We start from the raw sequence: 12,717 nt of genomic DNA on the forward strand, positions 1-12,717 counted from the left end.
ATATATAAATTTAGAGAGAGAAGAAATTTATTATTGAAAATTCATGGATGTATATAGAAATATATTCTTGTTTAAGACCATGCTTGGTTGTGATTTCATTATACTATTACTTATTAAATGATAAATATGTTTGGTAGATAATTGAGTTTAGTCAGGGTTATAGTTATTAAGTTTGAATTTAAATTTTGATTGGAGTTTAAGTTTGAATGAAAAATTTTTAATTTGGAAAAAAAAATAGATATTATATAATAATACATTTTATTATTTATTTTCGTTTTTGAATATTTTAATACTTATAAATAATAATAATAAAAAGTTACAACAAAATTTAATTAAAAAAAAAAAATAGATAAACAAAAAAACACCCACTTTCTCTCCAAAATCTCTCTTCATTTCATTTAGAAACTTAAAATTTAATATACTTTTTATTTTCAAAAATTTAAGTAAAATTTTTTTTTAATAAATACATATTTAAAATATGAATATTCAAAATTTATTTATCTAAATTTCTATAAAATAGAAATAATAAATATATATTTAAAAAAATAATTTTCAAAACTTATTTATCTAAATCCTTTATAATAATAATAAATACATATTTAAAAAATCAGTTTTCAAAACTTATTTATCTAAAAAAATCAATTCCCCATTTGTTTATCGACATTTAAATTCTTTCCTTCACAATTTTATCAACTTTCCCGGCTTTAAAGAAAAAAAAAAGGGCCAAAATAAAGAACTTTCCCCATATATAATAACATTCCCATTCCTTTCCTTCTGGCTGCCCGTGATGCACACGATTCCCGCTATCTTCATGCGAGCATTGTCCATTTTGTGTTCAGACAACACTATTCTCACCATTACATGAAAGGGCTTGTGGGTAAACTACAAACTGTTCCAATAACTTGTAGTTAGGGTTAAATTTGACGGGTATTTCTATTCGACAAGGGATTTTTTTATGACGCTTTTACTTTTAAATTGCCTATCATATGACTTTTAATATTTGTTTGTATAAGTTTCATCTAATTTCGAATTGTATTCATAATTGTTGCAAATTTTCCATTCTTTATTGTTCGATTAACTTCTAGTTAGGGGTTAAATTTGACAGATGCCTTTACTCGTCAAAGAATTTTTTTATGACGCTTTTACTTTTAAACTGTCTATCGTATAACTTTTAATATTTGTTTGTACAAGTTTCATCTAATTTCAAATTGTACTCATAATTGTTGCAAATTTTCCATTCTCTGTTGTACCAGTCCACTCAAGTCTCATTGCTACATTTTCTTTTGAGACTTCTTGATCAAACTTTTCTACAAATTTTCCAGGCTATTGAAATGAAGATGGAAATAGTGATAAAATAGATGAAAAATGTATAGAAACAACAAAAATTAATATTATACATAATTACTCTCATATGAAAATAATGAATGTAAATATTGTTGCAACAAATTTGACAAAAATAATTTACTTAACAGAAATTGAAACACACATACCATGTTTTTGATTTAAGTCATTATGATGTTAATCCCATTAAAGGAACAATAGTTGTGAAATAAGTTTCAAACCAAAAACATAATGTGCATGAACTATGTAAATGTTCAAAAAGTAGATTCAATATCAATATGTACACAAATTAAATTTTGGATAGTTTCACCAAAAGAGGTAATTGTCAAAACACCACCATTACAAACATAAAAATAAAAACCAAAACTTTAAATATTTAAGATTCTTCTTTTTTTAGCATCTTTCCATATGTCATATACCCTATCCCATTCCACCATCGATGAATCAAGCCCGGTTAGAGACACTTGCATCAAGGCATCCAATTCAACTAATGATAGCTTTGTTTTTCGGACATCCTTTATTATGTTTTGTCTTGAGAATCCTCTCTCACAAGAAACTATACTTGCAGGAACAGTAAGTATTGCCTACCATAATTTTGACATGTTAGGAAAATTTGTATGCAACCCTATTACATAAAAAAATCCCCCATGCATCTTTCATGGATGATCCCTAGCAATTAACACGAAGAATGCCAACAAATGGATGCAACTCCTTCAAACAAGCCTCAAAATCAAATGTAGTTTTGATTTCTTCACTTTGATAATAAGGATGTCGTAAGTGTTGAAAAATATTTTCTAGCCAACGCTTTGAATTTCGTTCTCTGTCATGAATATCCTCTAAATAATGGCAAGGGCTAAACAACCTTGCTGAGTTGAAAAATGCAAGATCAGGGAATCTTCCGTTCAAATTCTCTACAAGAGCTTGAACATAATCTTTTGCAAGTTGTTTGCAACTTTCTATTGAACCTTCAATACACGATTTCCATGATTGTTTTTATATATCAACACAATCAACATATGCATGTGGAATTGCTACAAATCGTAATTCACGCTTGTGAACAAGCCCCTCCTTATCACAAATTTCTAGAAAGCCAAATTTAGAGGCACTTATAAATTTAGATAAATAACATGTGCCATTTGCAAATGTGTCGCTTATTAAAAACCACATTTTCAAAGTGTTTACGGTGACATCTATGGCTGCCCCTAAAAAGCTAACATCAATGTACTCTTTTGGGAATTGCTTGTTCAAATTGTTTAATTCACACATAATATCTGCAAGCATATGTAAACAAAATTGTACTGAAAATATTATTGCCTTATCATATCATGAGTCTTTTCTTTCATTTTTCCACAATGTTAATATGAGAGGCATAAGTACAACAAGTCTTTCAATGAATTGTCCCCTTGAAAGCCATCTAACTCCATGGATTTGGATAGCTTGAAGAGTTTAAAGTTGCACAAGTTCCTGTAGAGCATTAAGTTGACAATTTCTTTTCGTAGAATTTTGCACCCAAGAATATACATTATTTGCTAATTTCTCAACAAATAATAATTAAGATATTTTTTTTGAAGCATCTGATGCGGCTAAAGCTTCACGATGAGAAATGCAATGAACACCTACAAGATTAGGTACATCTTTCTTCAAGAAAGTAATAAAACCATTTTCATTACCAACCATTGAAGAAGCGCCATCTGTGGAAACTCCTATCAATATTTCTTTTGAAAGACCCCTTGATTCCATTAAATGTTTGATTGCATCATAAGTTGTTTTCCCTCTTCCATCACAAACATTTATGAGCTTTAAAAACTGTGAAATTGGAGGACCCAATCCTTTTGAGTTAAAAAACGTGGCATAAACCATGAGATGTTTTTCTAAACTACGGTCTGTACTTTCATCTAACATCAATGAAAAAAAGGGCTATCTAGCATTTTGGAAATTTGTAGCTCTTCAAGATATTGAGATATAGCAAAAAGGAATTCTTTTGCAGCCATGTGATTTGTATATGATGTATAATCTTTGTTCTTTGGCATATTTGGCGTGTGTAAGGACATTGTAAACAAACAAAGAGATTCATATTTTGAGAGTGGTAGATCTTCTTGCACCATCCAATATACTAATTTCATAGTAGTGATGACACTTTCTTTGTTCATATCATCAATGTATGCAATGTGTTCTATAATAGACTTTGCATTCTTCTAATTTCCACATATCCGCTTTTCCTGTGAGAGTTTATGGATGCTTGAACTAGCATGAACAATTATAGAATCATGCTGCAATGTAGAGCAAACAGTCCCAATTCCCCATGGCCCCATTGCCTTATTCATTTCACAATATATGCATTTCATAGTTGTTTTTTCTTCATGCTTTGCCTCTCTCAACCACTTATACTTAGTTTTCCACTGATCACGAAACTCTCTGTTTACTTTCATTTTTATTTTCTTTTGGTTGCTAGGTTCTCCCTCGTGAAATTATTCATCACTTTCTTCGTTATGCTCCAAGATATCATATTCTTCATTATGCCCCAAGACATCATCTAAATCTTCATTTAGATCAAAATCATGATCTTCTTTATCGGGCAATGAAGCTTGAGATGTAGTAGACCATCCAAAGAATTTTTTGATAGAAAGTTGATTCCCTTTTGAAGACATTTTTGATATATAATACCTATATAATAAAAATAAATTATTTATTATATATGAATTTCATTTCATCAACTAAAACCATATTAAAAAAAAATCTTGCACTGATTTCAAGAAAGGATATTAACCAGGGAATATACCTATTTATTCTTTATAATATTTAATAATATACGTGTTAAATCTTTATAATATTTAATAAGGTAGACTTTTTTCAATATTTACAATAAATTGTCTATTTTTTCTATCTATTTCAGTCATTTGTAGAGGCAGAAAAGTTGAATGTTTTAGCATAAATACATCTTTTGTTTGCATTTAATAATGGTGATTTTAATAAAACCTCTCGCACATGAAAAATAGCTCTTGTGAATATGGCGGTTTAGGGTTGAGGACAGACCTGCAACGGCAGGCCTGCACAATTCTCATCAGCCCTGCCAACATTCTCCAGTAAAACGACAAACCATAAGTGACAAGGAACAACACGCAAATCATGAACATCCCTCAGGGGGAGGACATGGCGCCTCCCCCCAATGATAGTGAAAACACTCAAATGCATGAGGAAGATCTCAGGCAAACTGTCCAGGACGAAACGAGAGACGGATTAGATACACAAATTGCCAAGACGGCTGATAATGAGACTTCCAAAGTGACATTGGCTACCTGCAAGCTGGTTGCAGCTAAAAGACCTAAGATTGAGCTCTCAAGTAATCGGATCAATACTCAAATCCAGTACATGAAGGATCACGCTTTGATTGGGAAATTTATAGGCTTTTGGCCTAAAGAGAAAGCTTTGCATGGATGGATCGCAGCCAAGTGGAAGCCGAAAGGACACATTACCCTGTAGTTGGGGCCTAAGGGCTTCTTCACAGCAGTTTTCAACTGTCTAGAAGATTGAAACAGAGTCCTTGATGGAGGACCGTACTTTTTTAATGCAATTGGACTGTATCTGAGGGATTGGATTGAAAGATTCAATCCAGATAAAGAAGATCTTAGCTGGGCACCAGTTTGGATCTGCCTCTACTCCCTCCCTCTGGAGTACTAGGATGAAGATTCGCTACAAGATATTGGGAATGGTCTAGGGGAATTTATCAAAACTGTGGAGGAGACAAAACTCTGAAGATATACCTCCTATGCCCGAATCTGTGTCTATATGCATCTAAGCAAGGCTCTTCCGGATGCGGTAAGTCTATTCCATGATGATTTTGAATGGGTTCAATCAATAGATTATGAACATGTCCCGTTTCGATGCAGGAAATGCCATGCCCTTGGCCATCTATTTCGTGACTGTCCTTTAAATCTGAAGACCTCATCCCCCACCTCTTCTGACAAACCTGACTCGGATGGATTCACCAAAGTCACTAACCGCAGGAAGAACCACAAAAAGCCTATTTCAAACCCTAAGACACCTAATGCCAACTCCTCAATGCCTTCCACAAGTAATAGTTTTGAAACCCTGGCCTAGTCGGAGATAAATAACCCCGAAATCCCTGCTCACTCAGAGGAGATGCCCAAGATGAAAGCACAATCTGTCCCCACTGGCTTAAAGAAGACCCTGAAGTCTAAACAAACCATAGACCTCACCTCATCCTCTCCTAGTATGATATTTTCTTGAAAACATTATGAATTTTGACGAAGTAGAGGTCCTATATTAAGTTGGATCATGAGTGAAGTTGATATTAACTTTCTAGTTAAAACTTGGAGAATGATGAGTCTAAGTTTCCTCACATAGAAGAGTTCCTTTTACAATAGGAAATCTTATGGTAGATGAATTGTAGAAAAGTTTTGTTATATAAAAAATAATGTTTTTCTTCACATTGAGATTCATAAAATATACCCTTTTAATTGGTACAGTTGAATAGAGATCTGATACATAGATGCTAAGAATTTATTTAGTAATTTGTTATATCTCTTCTATTAGTTCTACCTTTTATAAGAAAAATAATTTACATAAAAATTACCCATGTAATATCCTAGAACAAGATATTCACACTCTAAGGAATGAAAGTAACGCCCTCTTGCTATGAGACTTTAAGGCATTAAATTGTAACTAACGAGATGATTCTTTTCAGTAATGATTCCAACCCTTATCCTTTATGGATAGATAAAGACATTATTTTAAGTAATAGATACAAAAGACACTCAGAAGACCTAATCAAGAAATTTTTTTGGTATTGGGTGTTCAAACTTTGTAGTTCTCAATACCTAATCATTTGCAATGTTGTAATGAAATAACCAAACTCTAACCCAATGACTTGTATTCACAAGCTCAATAGTAGTGTTGTGGATTATGTGTAATTGATATCTCAATTTCCAACCAAATAGTTAATTTTTACCTCTTAAAGGACTAGGAGGCTAATTGAAATCATAAACCTTTAACCCTAACTCTTAAACTTTTCCATGCACAACAACATTATGAAATATAATTTTGGTAACCAAAGGCACTGGTTCTTTATAAAAGTAAATATAATCTCTTCTTAAAGGATTTAAATAGGGATTTAAGCCTTCAAACTTATAAGGACAATATCAAAGACCTTTATCATAATTTTATTACAACCCTTTTTAGTTCCATTACCAAGTTATCTATTGAGGTGTCATGTAAAAATAATAATATAACTATCATCCCGTAGTATGATAATGAATGTAAAATTGTTAGAAAAGCCGTAATTTAGGGATGCTTCTAATGAATCTTTAAAGCTCAATATAATAAATCCATGTGAAGCCCTTATTAAAAGCAAGAGAAGAAAGTTGACTATAAAATTAGAAAGCAAAAGAAATTTTTAAACCTTTCTAAATTGGATCCTAGGAAGTTTTGGAGGAAAATTTGAATTCATAAAACTAAAGGAAAATATATAATTCCCTTTAAGGGGCTGAATTATTATTGACTTTAGAAAAACTTTGCACATTGTTCCCAAGGAAAACGTTTAGGAGAGGAAGGAAGAGGTAAAGGTTCCTTTTGATTTAAGTGGTGTTGCGACAATGTTGTATGATAATTTATTTCCAAGTTTAGAACCATTGAGGGAACCTTCAGAAGAAGTTAGAAGAGATCAAGGTTCCTTTTGAGTTGAGTGTTGTTGTGACAAGGTTATATGAGAATGTTATTTCCAAATTTTGGATCACTGAGGGTTGGTCTAAAGAAATTAACTGAAATATTAGAGTCAAGCAAGGGTGTCCCTTGTCCCCTACCATTTTTAGCGTATACATTGACAAGTTAGAAGAGTGTTTAGAGGAAGCAAGTTGTGTTGCCCCAAATCTCACTATATTCATCACTCTTCTTTATGATGATGATATTGTTCTCTTGACAAGGAGTCCTTGCAATCTTAGAAAGCAACTAAGAATCCTCCAAGATTTATGTTTCAAGATGGGTATGAATGTTAATACTAAAAAAATGAAATCACGATAAGTGAATTCTAAAAGATCACATGTGATGATTCTGTATATGACAACAACAACTCAGAGGAAGTTCCTTCTTACAAAAAATTGGAATCCATGTCCATCACAAACTCAACTAAAATTATAACATTGACAAGAGGATTAATAAACGACGAGAAGCTTATTATGAGACACGTATTAGTCCTATTATTTTATATGGATGCCATATGTGGGGATGTGGTACATCTAGAGAGTCATGGAGAAAAATAGAACATATTCAAAAACTATTTATAACCTATAATCTCAAAATTATAGGAAGTACACCCTATTGTATCCTCCTCATTGACGCAAATCCTTCCTCCCTTGAGACCATAGCCTAGGTATCTAACGTATAAGAAGAGATTAAACAACACAAATGAAAATAGGCTTCCTAAAATTGCTTCTAACTCTAGCCAGAACCACCTTAAACTCACGCAGTGAGAACATAAGGATGCTTGATCTTCGCTAGACCATTGGGGGGTAAAGTAAGAGATTATTTTGTAGATTAAGGATGATATTAAAAATACTATTATGTCAAAGTTTGCAAAGCAATTGTGGTGAGATAAAGAGTTATAGGGAAAGTTAAAATTAAGATATTATAAGGAGGTGATCAATCCAAATCTCAAAAATCAAAGTATTTCTTTGTCTCAATTAGTATAAGAACAAATTTTCATATCGTCAGGAGTGAAATTGTGGGTTGATCAATTCTCATAATCCAATGAGATGAAAGAATCTATCACCTTTGTGATACCAAGAGTGATAAAGATAAAAAATATTTTTCCTCATAATCTAAACTTCAAAATATTTATTTAACTACCATTAAAAAAACATTTACCTTTTTTAAAAAAGTTAAATATTTTTAATCTCACAAAAGATTATATATATATATATATATAATTCTTCAAAATGTAATTATATAATAAAACCTAACTTAATATTAGATCAAAATTCAATAAATATTAATATAATATTAAAAAATATCAATAATTTATTTTTAAACTATAAATATAAAAATATATTAACAAATATATAAGCTTATAAATCAAGTTCAATATTTATGTAATAAAATGCATCAGAATGAAATATTGTTTTGAATAAGATAAATATTATAGCAGAGTAACCTTTTGTCATATCCCTCACGTAACTCATGGTAAAATAAATAAAAGAGAATTACAAATCAGTTATGAAGAGTTAATAGGTAGTTTCGGAACGGGTTCTTAGTATCCGGAACTGATTCTTGGTAGGAAAAAAACCGATTCTCGGATGGTAAAACGGAGGGAGATGGAGGACAGACGGGGGAAGACCTTCTGCAAGAAGAGGAAAGAGAAAGTGAACAGAGGAAAAACTGGTTAAAGAAAAAGTGAACAGAGGAGAACAGTGGTTAAGTCTGGTTAGGACCAGATAACCAGGCACTGAGTGCACCAATCTTGTTGAGGACTTGAGGTCTGCAAGATGGCTCGGGGGGAGAACTCCGTCTGAAGGATGGGTCTCATGGCTGGGTGGAAGAGCATAAACAAGCACAGGTGACTTGCTTGAGAAACCATTATTGACACTGGCGAACCAGGTACGGTTTCAAAACTGCAAAGTCTCTGTTGAATATGAAAAATATAGTGAATATACAGTAGTTAACAGGAAGCAAGTTTCTTTTCCTAACTACTGTCGTAATGTTAAGAAACTGTATAAATGTGGTTAGGGTTTAAGGACAGATTGTCATAAACCTAGACTGACTGTGAATAAAGCTACATAGAAATGTGTAGATGGAAACTGGTTATAGGAACCAGTAGAGATAATCAAGAACTGGTTATCGAATGACTGTTAGAATACAACCTCTGTAGAAGACTGAGTCACTATATAGCAGTGAGTAAACTAACATTGACAGAATAACATTAGAAATCTTGATAAATGATCAAGTGTAAATCTGAGTGTGTCGACAGAATGAAATTAGAAGTTCCGAGTATGAACAGGTGAGCACTGTCGGTAGCCAGATGCCACCATATCGGCGGAGAGATAATTAAATCTATCAGTCGTTCAATACAAATGACTCACGGAAACGAAAATGCATAGAAAGATTGCTTAGACATACAATGTTGATTTGTTAACTGTGCAAACAAGAATGAGCTTATCATAGCATTTATCAACCCGTGTTCCAAAAAAATACAGTGTTAGCGGACACGGTAATACGAAAACCGCTCCGTGGAGCAATGAACTGGAAGAGAATATATCCATGTTTATGAAACCCTGTGCATGCAAATAAAGAGAGAAATACATTTACGCATCCAAAACCCTGTACATGGAAATAGAAAGGGAAACTGTATCCGGTATTCAAACCCTATGCATGTAGACCGAAAAGAGACACATAGGTACATACAGAATCCTGTGCATGCGAATCGAAAGAAATTATACAGGTACATATATACAAGAATCCGGTTCACGTAGCTACGAGCATGGCATATATGCAGAGATATGAGATATCTGTGTATCCATTTACAATCAAACTCAGGCATGTATATATATACAGTGCGACATTACCTTAACAAAGGGAAACTATTATATTAACTCGGAAAGCTGTTCAAATGTCTATGTAATACTAAGCAGACTTAATAAACGATAGTAACAAGGAAATGCAGAACAAGCAGAAACTATAACCGAGATAATTCATAAGTCCGCCATTGTAAATACGAAGAAAGAACAGTAATATGATATGAACCCCTGTTCTATCCTAGCATGGGTAACATGCGGACTAAACCCATTCATGATGAGAACTGGAAAACGGCCCTACGGGCTTAAGACTGTAGTATAATCCATGTATAAACTACAAAATACATATAGTGTTCAAATGACAAATGCCGAATGGCTAAACTGTGGATAGCCTTCTCTTAAAACAGGTCATGAATATAACCAGAAACACGAAAGGAAAACTTGACACAGATAGCGTGGTGCCTCATAAAGAATACCTCGGCAAGCAAAACGCCGAGACCTTCCTCGAGCAGCAGGCTGCACAAACGTATTGCAAACCCTCAATCGATGGCTGCGAGCTTGTGTGAGCAGGGTTAATATAAGTAAAACCAAACACATACCTGTGGCCGCCGAGGAGGTGGGTTCTCCCTGTGTGAACGCCTTGGCACCAACCGATGGATACCGATAGCTCGGTGGCATGCCCTGCAGACCAGAGGAAACATCCATTAGAAGTTATTACACCTTATCAATCTCATAAATGTCTGCGATGAACTGAAGGGTCGAAGGTCTGCGATGAACTGAAGGGTCGAAGGTTAAATACCTGAGACGGAACTATTTCAGTCACGTTATAGTTTGCAGAGCAACCACTGGTGAAGAGATTAACACTGTTAGAGCTGAGCCAGAGGAGGAGCGCCGAGAAAGAGCCAGAAGGGCCGAACAAATGAACAGCCTCCGCAAGCGTCGGAATGAAGTTAAGTAAAGTCATCAAACCTCGTGTTAACCTCAACCGTTTGATTCTTTGGCTCGATCCTGACCGTCTGTGCAAGGCGGGAACCCCAGGCGTAGAGATCAAGGCTCCGGTGACCGAAGCGTCACATGGCCTAAGGAGCCAGTACTCGCCACCTGCCATGGAAAGGACTGCGGTCTTAAAACCAGGCATGAGCTGGCACCTGCAAGAGCTGCGGCAGGACCGCCGAAGCCCGAGCCGCATTAACTTTCCCTGAGAATAAATTGGTGAACGAGAGCTAGCTACATTAAAGACAGTAAGTACATGAACCCGCGTGGCCTGGTGTGGAAGCCACGTAGTTCATAAACATTCCAAGTTGCAATAGTAACCAGAGCATTGCTATTAGCTTTTCATACGTGGCATAAGTATGAATGTATTTACCATATATACAGACATAAAGTTTGGGAGGCGTATGGTTTACATATAACAAATGTTAGAATTTAGCATACAGTAAAATTTTTTATGTATGTGCGCGATGGTGTGACACCTTTGCATTGTTGTGTTCTAAACAATATTCAATTACATTTGAATGAAAGAGATTGTCCTGAAATTTACAATCTTAATTCATGACCTACTTCGTTTGTTTTAATAAGTCTTTTAAAATATTATTTTTATACATATTGACGCTCACATATGTTTATATTTTTAAATTAAATGAATTTTTTTTTACAGTGGTCATTATACATTTAATCACGGGGATTTTCCCTTTTCATCTTTATATATTTAGATTTCCAACATATTTTAAAATATAAAACATATAATTTTAAGACATGTTTTATTTAAAGTAGGCATTCAAATATTTTATTTATAATTTCAAGAGTGAAAGTAAAATACTTTTATCACATGCTTTTTTACTATATTATAATATTAATAACTTTCCAATGGAATACAATCAGAATAAGATTATTAATATTTTATAATATTTTCTATAAAAAATAACTAAATAAATATAATTATTTCTATTTTTATTATAATCCATATATTTTTTTTATTTAAACTTTTTTATTTTTAAATAAACATATGTTTACATAAAGGCAATCATACATTACCCTCGTAAATGCACCCCTAAAAAAATAATTGAGAATTTCATTAGTTTACAAATTTTTTCGATTCCTACGTGCTTTGGATTCTTAAAATATGATGTTACTTGTTATTCTAACTTAAAATATTATAATAAAATAATGTTTTTAATTTTTGGCAATTCATTAGGATGGCGTGGCAACTAAGAAATCTACTTATTTGTTGACTTATTTGAACAGTCATCCGAATTGGTTGACTTATTTGCTGCATAAACATTGATATTTTGTTCCTACATTATTAAGTAAAGAGATCTAAACTTGTCTCTATATACATATTCAATAACAAAGATATACATTTTTAATGGAGATGATATTGGTGGGTCATGAAAGTAAATTTTAGTTCTAAAAATTTGTCAGAATTGCTGGACTTACTTGCCATATAATCATTGATATTTCCTGCCATTATTTTGGAAAAGAGCTCGCATTTACTTGCTACATAAACATTGATATTTTGTTTTTAAATATTATACACAATATTTTGTAAAGATATTTAACTTTGTTTCCAGTATACATAGTTAATGAAGACGACATTGGGCCATCATGAAATTTACTTTTAATCCCGTTGGATGAACATGGAATTCCTCATTTCCAACCAATTGAAGTTAAATGAATTGTATTTTATGTGTTTATGTGTGAATTGTATTTTGTTGTTAAATGGAGAGTGGGTAGGTGGTGATCATTTTTCGAGTTTTTGAGAAAAAGATGAAAAAGTCCATTGTGTTTTTGGTTGCGGTGAAATTAGCATATTAATCACAATGTTGTAAATAGATAAGAATGAAAATTAATTATT

General features: G+C 33.0%; 1 long non-coding RNA gene across 1 annotated transcript; it reads right to left on the reverse strand.

Annotated features, from left to right (window-relative positions):
• Positions 1-9,921: 9,921 nt before the first annotated feature.
• LOC149265356 (uncharacterized) lies at positions 9,922-10,886 on the reverse strand. The gene is made up of 3 exons (XR_016251113.1): positions 10,663-10,886; positions 10,463-10,544; positions 9,922-10,379 (listed from the first exon to the last, which is right to left on the reverse strand). It is a non-coding gene; the product is annotated as an uncharacterized LOC149265356 (long non-coding RNA).
• Between the last annotated feature and the right edge of the window lie 1,831 nt (positions 10,887-12,717).

Source organism: Pinus tabuliformis, chromosome 6 (genome assembly GCF_031772625.1).
Source record: "Pinus tabuliformis cultivar Carrire ecotype Pingquan chromosome 6, CPIR1, whole genome shotgun sequence".
Lineage (NCBI taxonomy): Eukaryota > Viridiplantae > Streptophyta > Pinopsida > Pinales > Pinaceae > Pinus > Pinus tabuliformis.